This window comes from Chiloscyllium punctatum, chromosome 18 (genome assembly GCF_047496795.1).
Source record: "Chiloscyllium punctatum isolate Juve2018m chromosome 18, sChiPun1.3, whole genome shotgun sequence".
NCBI classification, from domain to species: Eukaryota; Metazoa; Chordata; class Chondrichthyes; order Orectolobiformes; family Hemiscylliidae; genus Chiloscyllium; species Chiloscyllium punctatum.
In genome coordinates, this window is record NC_092756.1 from 76,305,243 (window position 1) to 76,313,087 (window position 7,845).

General features: G+C 46.2%; 1 non-coding gene across 1 annotated transcript; it reads left to right on the forward strand.

Moving 5' to 3' along the window:
• The first annotated feature begins 2,119 nt into the window (after positions 1-2,119).
• On the forward strand, positions 2,120-2,192 carry trnar-ccu (transfer RNA arginine (anticodon CCU)). Its single transcript has one exon. It is a non-coding gene; the product is annotated as a tRNA-Arg (tRNA).
• Positions 2,193-7,845: the final 5,653 nt, after the last annotated feature.

Here is a 7,845-nt window from a genome sequence, read left to right on the forward strand (position 1 = left end):
TCCGAAGTTATATACGGATCTTTCATGGTTAAAGCGTCGCGACGCTGGGTAGCGTAAGGAGTACTGAATATTTAAGTCCCTGAAACGCTTCTTCGCCTCGCCGAATGCCTTCCTCTTTCGGACCAGAGCTGGGGAAAAGTCCTGGAATAACATGATCTTGAATCCTTTATAGATCATAGCTTGGGGTTTTTTTCCAAGATTTCTAGAAGCTTCCAGGAGTATCTGCCTCTCCCTATAGTTCTGCAGCCGGAACAGGACCGGGCGTGGGCGCTGGTTCGAGCTGGGTCCGCGTATTGTGACCCAGTAGGCCCATTCTACCCTTCCCTGGCCTGATCCAGCTTCCAGATTTAAAAGCTGTGGCAGCCACTGCTCCAGGAATGCTGTAAGCTGGCCTTCCTCTTTCCGTTCGGGAAGGCCCAGCAAACAAATATTTTTCCGACGACCTCGATTATCGAGGTCATCAATGTAATTCTCTAAGGTCCGGACTCGCTGTTCGAGAGTCCGGACCTGATCCACGGCCGATTGCGCTGTAGTTTCGGAGGTCGCGGCCTTTAACTCCGCCCCTCCGACTCGGCGCTCAATTTCCTGGATGTCTCAGTCGTGCTTCTGCAGCGTGGCCGAGAGTGAGTCCCATCTATTTCGGGACTCCTCGATAAAGGCGTCGATCTTCGCGTCCAGTTTGGAGATCATCTCCACAAGACCTGTTACTGTAGGTAAGTCCCCCGGGGCGGCTGTGGACGTCTCTGCTGCAGCAAAGGGAGAGGGTGGGGGAGGGGGTCCTGCTTGCTGAGAGCTGCGGGCTCCCTTCCCTTTGGTCATCTTTAAGAAATATTAGACTATTTAAATGTAATGACTGGATTAGTGGTGCTGGAAGAGCACAGCAGTTCAGGCAGCATCCAACGAGCAGCGAAATCGACGTTTTGGGCAAAAGCCCTTCATCAGGAATAGCAACTAGTTAAATTTAACAGGTATTATAAATGATTTGGTGAGTGTGGTGGGGGTGGGTGACCCACTTTACCAAAGTCTTGGGAAGAGCACTATAGACACAGACTTGCTGGGTCGCCACCATCTTGGATCCCCCCAACTTGATTTTATTAACAAAGTCTTGAAACAGTTTGTAACATCATTTGGAAATGCATACAAAGGTTCTAAATCAGTTGTGTACAGTCTATGCAGAGAGAAAAGAACCAACAAACCATTGGAATATTGACATTTCTCAAACCTTCTGTATCGTTGTGGAAAGAAAGGCATTTTGTACTTGGGCAGAAAACGATCTCTGTTCAGTGTCAGGCACCAAGAGGGTCTGAGAACTGAAAAGAGGATGTGATCATTTGTCAGAAAGACCTGAGACTGTGTTGTTTTCCTGTTACACCTTAGCAGCAGCTGCCTGAATCTTTAGTGCGTCCCTCAGTGTGTTGTCACAGATCTGGGAGTGTGCTTGGCTGTCACACTCATTTGAGGTCAACTGTTTCCAGTGGTCTGTCAATATAGTGCCCTCGTGGCCTAATGGCTATGGCACTGGCCTCTGAAAGCTGGGATTTCATTTTTAAGCCTGGTCTTTGCAGTGGCTGATTTTCATCCCATGTCAACTTCATCTCAATCCAAATTGACTGGATTTTTTAACTACTCTGTTAAAAATCATTGTGCCTATGTTGAGATCATGGCAAATGCTGTTAAATAGAAACTTTCACAAGGTAATTCCAGGATTTGGGAGATCTTGGGGTGCATTGTCTGAAAGAGACAGCACAGCCACAATGGTCTGAATGCCCGCTAAGATTCTGTTGATTTGTCCTCAATGCAGCTTTTTGCAACATCTCCACTTCCAACTTCCCCAGTAACTGCAAATATCTTGAAAGTGCTGCACAAAATAACATTGAGCCCTTTGCTATTTTCCTGTCTGCTCCATTTTCCGCAGACTTGAGATGTGCAAAATTGGAGTTTGGTTGATTTCTCATCTGTCCATTTGGGGAGAAATGGGAGGCGGGATCAATTTATCAAGCAGCCAACAATGTGGCATGAGATGGAAGGGGTAAGAACCAATTAGTGAGAGCACAACACACAGAAACACACACAATGAGAGGTCAGGATGCAGTACTTAAAGGCTGCCATGGCAGTTGTGGCCCCAGTGGCCTAATGGATACGGCACTGGCCTCCTAAGCCAGGGATTGTGGGTTCAAGTCCCATCTGGGGTATCTCTATCGCTTATCCTCTATTTCTGACCTATTTTGGAAGAAACCCCATCTCCACATTCAGTTGATGGTCAGTGGTATCCAACATGATCTTGCACAAGATTTTCGGGGATCTGCAGGATTGAATGTTGAAGGTGGTGATCAAGGGGCTGCTGTTTCTGGATGGGGACGAGATTCCTGAGAGTGCGGTTGGAGAGGTTGCTTTTGGAAGCCAGCTCTCATCACACTCTCATCAACAAACCAACCCTTCAACACCGATCCCTCCAGAACATCGGATATGACTGACAGCGAATACCCTTGCCAACGTTTATAGGTGCACCATCGACAGCATTCTATCTGGATGTATCACTACCTGGTATGCTGAAAATGTGTTGCTGGAAAAGCGCAGCAGGTCAGGCAGCATCCAAGGAACAGGAGAATCAATGTTTCGGGCATAAGCCCTTCTGCTCACTAGCTGGTATGGCAACTATACTATTCAAGATCGGAGACGGTTACAGAGAGTGGTGAACTCGGCCCAGACAATCACAACCTCTACCATCGGGGAGAAGGTACAGAAGCCTGAACACACACACCAACCGGTTTTGAAACAGTTTCTACCCTACTGTTGTTAGAATACCGAACGGTCTCACAGACTCTTAGTATTCGCATGTACCTGTGTTTTTGTTCCTGCTGCTGTTTCCCTATTATTTACTTATCTATGCTACTTAACTCTGTGAGCTGCCTGTATTGCTCACAAGACAAACTTTTCACTGTGCCTGTCATTACTTGCAAATCAAATATTTTCAATGAATCTTCCACCTTTAGGGTCACTGTTATCTTGGTCCAACTCATTCAATGTAAATATAAATTATTGAGTGTGGAATAACTTTATTTCACCTGCATTTTTTCCTGTTAAATGCCAACAGAATAGTATAGAGGTCAATCAAGCTCAATGTTTGTACAGTTCGATGATCTCAAAGCAGCCATGCAGAGTTTTAAAGACAGCAGGTCAGAGATTAACTTAATTTGAATGGAGATAATGCAGTGAGAGGGTTTTAATTGGAGAGAATGTTTACATTGAAAGTATCCCCAGAAGGGATGTAAACCACAGGCAGTAGCTTAGAAGATCAGAGATGGAGCTGTTAGGTCACGGGGACAACACGTGCTTCTGGGGCCATGTCAGGAGAATTGATCCCCTCAACCTTGGTTGTGTTCATGTCAGAACAATGCTGCACTCTCCCAACATTTATGTTCACCAACATTTCACGAGTTTCATCCCACCATCAAACTCACCATAGACTACTGTTTAGTATCTGTCTCATTCTTGGACACATGCATCTCCATCAAGGATGGGCACCACAGCACCTCACTCAACCACAAACCCACCCTCAACATATTAAAACAGCCGTCCCCTCTGACCCCCCTGCACTATACACACACACACACATCCTGTCACACAATACACATACACACTCCCACACTCACACCCACACACACACCTTCTCACAGATGTATACCCCATTACACTCAAACACATACACATACACACACTCTCACAGACACTCACACCATCGCCCCCTCCCACGCACACCCAAATGCACACACTCACTCCCCTGCATGCACACACATATACGTTTGTGGGGTGAATTTGTACATTCAGAATTATGTTTTGTTTTGCTCAAAAACTGCATAAAACCATGTCACATTCTATAAATGCCACTTTAGAAACAGAATCAGTCTGACCGAACACTGGGACACAGACAGATTTTAACCTCACATCTTCAATGCATTATCTGAGCTGAGATGGCACCGATTGTTAAAACTCTCTTGAGAATGTAACTTTAACAAAGGTCTGGGATGTACATAACAAGGAACTGAAACTAACATGATCATTCTGAAAGATGAAAGACTTCAGCTCAATTTGTTTAATATTACATGCCATGACACTGGAACCAGTTAGCTTCCTAACAAACCTCAATAGCAATATATGGTTACCATCAGACAAAGCTCCTCCTGAGCTGAGATTTCACCACCTTGTATGGTGGGATTACAGTCCATCTCCCCCACACCATGAACTTGGTGTTCTGGATTCCTACTCCAGGTCTAGCCAAACTAAATTAAACAGCAGCTATCAGCTCCAGAGAACAGTGCAGCTAAGATCAAAGAGTTACAAAGATTCAAGAAGAACCAGTTCCAACCAGACTGTGGGTTGTATATTGGAGAAGTGTCAGCCTGAGTCAATCCACTTTATAGCTCCTGGCATGACAACAGTGAAGGGTATTGGTGTGACCCCATTGGATGATGTGACCCCATTGGCCTAAGCCACAGAACATTCTGGAAGATCAGGGAAAAGGAGGAGAGGGACATGCATCTGGATGTCAGTCCCTTCACAAAGCCTTGAACTGCGGTGGTGCTTTGACCATCTGCTCCAAATTGTTCATAAAAGCCCTAGGGTGAGGAGGGCAGGCCATTCAGCCCATCACATTCACACTGGCCCTTTGAAGAGCATTCCATCCAGGCCCAACTGCTATCCTCTCACCCTGCATTCCCCAAAACCAATCCACTGAACCTGCACATATTTGGACTGTGGGAGGAAACCAAAGCACCCGGAGTACCCCATGGAGAGAATGTGCAAACTCGACACAAACAGACACCCAAGGGAGGAATCAAGGCCCGGTCCCAGACACTGTGAGGCAGCAGTGCTACCCACTGAGCCACCATGCCATTCCCAGGGGAATCTCAACCGGTTTTCAGCCCTTGTGACTGTGCTGTCAATTTTGCCCCAATCCTGCAGATCCCCAAAAGTTTTGTGCAAGATCACATCCCATCAACTGAATGCAGACATTTGCAAAGTAGGTAAGAGCGAAAGGACATACTATGAAAAGTCAGATATCCCAGGTGGGATTTGAACCCACAATCCCTGACTTCGGAAGCCAGTGCCTTATCCATTAGGCCACGGGGGCTACATACATGACAAATAAAATGGCAGCCTTTAAATACTGCACCCTGACCTCTCATTGTGTGTTTTTCTGAGTTTTATTCTCTCACTGCACTCTGGGGATCCAAGATGGTGGTGTTCTCAGACGATCATGTTGCAGAGCTTCACACCACAGCACAAGGGGGAAGAATTTCTATCCCGCCCAATCCAGACCATCGCGATATCCTGGGACTCTGAAAAGGTTGTGGAGTCCCAGGACATTGTGAAAAATCAACTTACCTGCGTTTTCATCGTCCAGAGATGTTGAAGAAGGGAGGAGCAGTGTCCGGGGCCAGGCCCCCGGCCCAGCCTGCAGGATCCTCGGACTCGATTACCTACCAGGCCCTGGGGAAGGAGCTCGCGAAATCTCGCGAGATGTTGGGGAAGCAGATAGAGGCGAAGCTGGCCCCGATCTCTATCATGCTGCAGAAGCATGAACAGCAGCTGGGAGACCTGGAAAAGAGGACGGATGAGGTTGAACACACAGTCACAGTGGTGGAAGCTGATACCAGTTCCTCTAAGGGGAAGATCCAAACATCGGAGGCTGAGGGGTGACCTTACAGAGGTTTATAAAATCATGAGGAGCATGAATAGGGTAAACAGCCAAGGTCTTTTCCCTGGGGTGGGGGACTCCAGAACTAGAGGGCTTCGGTTTAGAGTGAGAGGGAAAAGATATAAAAGAGACCTAAGGGGCAACTTTTTCAGGCAGAGGGTGGTGTGTGTGTGTGGAATGAGCTGCCAGAGGAAGTGGTGGAGGCTGGTACAATTACATCGTTTAAAAGGCATCTGGATGGGTATATGAATAGGAAGAGTTTGGAGGGAGATGGGCTGTTTGCTGGAAGGTGGGACTAGATTGGGTTGGGATATCTGTTCAGCATGGACGGGTTGGACCGAGGGTGTGTTTCTGTGCTGTACATCTCTATGACTCGATGACTGGAAGTGTCAGTCTGAGTAAATCCGTTGTCTAGCTCCTGGCAATGTGATTCCATTGGATGATGTGAACCCAGCTCATGACCCCTTTGGCTAAAGCTACAGAACATTCTGGAAGGTCAGGGAAAAGAAGGATATGAACACACACCTGGATGCCAGTCCCTTAGCAAAGCCTTGACTGGGATCTGCAGCAGAGCTCTGACCATCTGCTCCAAACTTGTTCATAAAAGCCCTAGAGTGAGGGGGACAAGCCATTCACCCCAGCAAGACCACACTCAGCCTCTGAAGAGCATTCCATCCAGTCCCAAACCCATCGAGCCACCATGTCATCCTCAGAGAATCTCAGCAGTTCTTCATCATTGTGGCTCTGCTGTCTCTTTCAGACAATTTCACCCGAATCCTGCAGATCCCCGACAACTTTGTGCAAATTCATGTTGGGCAGCACTTCCCATCAACTGAATGCAGACATGGGGACGTTTAAAATGAAGATGAGAAGTAAAGATGAAAGATGGCAAGCTACGAAAGGGTATCCACCCCAGATGGGACTTGAACCCCCAACCCCTGCCTGAAGATGCCAATGCTGTACCCATTAGGTCACTGGGACTACGTTTGTGCTGTGAAACTGGCAGCCTTTAAATACTGCACCCTGATGGCTCATATTGTGTTTTTCTCAGTTTATACTCTCACTGATTGTTTTTTACAACTTCCATCTCATGCTAAAAAATTGGTTGCTTGATGAATTGATCCCATTTCCCATTTGTCCCCAAACGGACAGACAAGAAATCCACCAAACTCCAACTTTGCACAACTCAAGTCTGAGGAAAATGGAGCAGACAGGAATATAGCAAAGGGCACAATATTATTTTGTGCAGCACTTTCAAGATATTTGCAGTTACTGGGGAAGGAGAAAGTGGAGATGTTGCAAAAAGCTGCATTGAAGAGAAATCAACAGAATGTTAGCGGGCATTCAGCCCATTGTGGCTGTGCTGTCTCTTTTCAGATTTCCAGCATTCACAGCATTTAGCTTTTATTGGAGAGCTTGCCATTTCACTTGGCAATGAAAAACGTTTTGTGATTTACACATGAAATAACTGAAACCAACCTGGTCATTCTAAAAGATGAGAGACTTCACACACAATCCAGATGTTTTCAATATATAATTTCAGTGACATCACACTGTACACTTTTTCCATAAATTCTGTGTCTTACAATCTTATACTCCACAACCACCTGACGAAGCAGCAGCGCTCCGAAAGCTAGTACTTTGAGATAATCCTGTTGGACTACAACCTGTTGTTGTCTGATTTTTAATGATGTTTAGTAGAAACTTGCACAAGGTAATTCCAGGATTTGGGAGATCTTGGGGTGAATTGTCTGAAAGAGACAGCACAGCCAAAATGGGCTGAATGCCTGCTAAGATCCTGTTGAATTGTCCTCAATGCAGATTTTTGCAACATCTCCACTTTCTCCTTCCCCACTAACTGCAAATATCTTGAAAGTGCTGCACACAATAACATTGAACCTTTTGCTATTTTCCTGACTGCTCCATTTTCCTCAGTCTTGAGTTGTGCAAAGTTGGAGTTTGGTTGATTTCTCATCTGTCCGTTTGGGGACAAATGGGAAGCGGGATCAATTTATCAAGCAGCCAATTTTTTAGCATGAGATGGAAGTTGTAAAAGACAATCAGGAAGCATACAACACTCAGAAACACACATGATGAGAGGTCAGGGTGCATTATTTACCAGCTGCCATCGGCAACTGTGTGGTTGT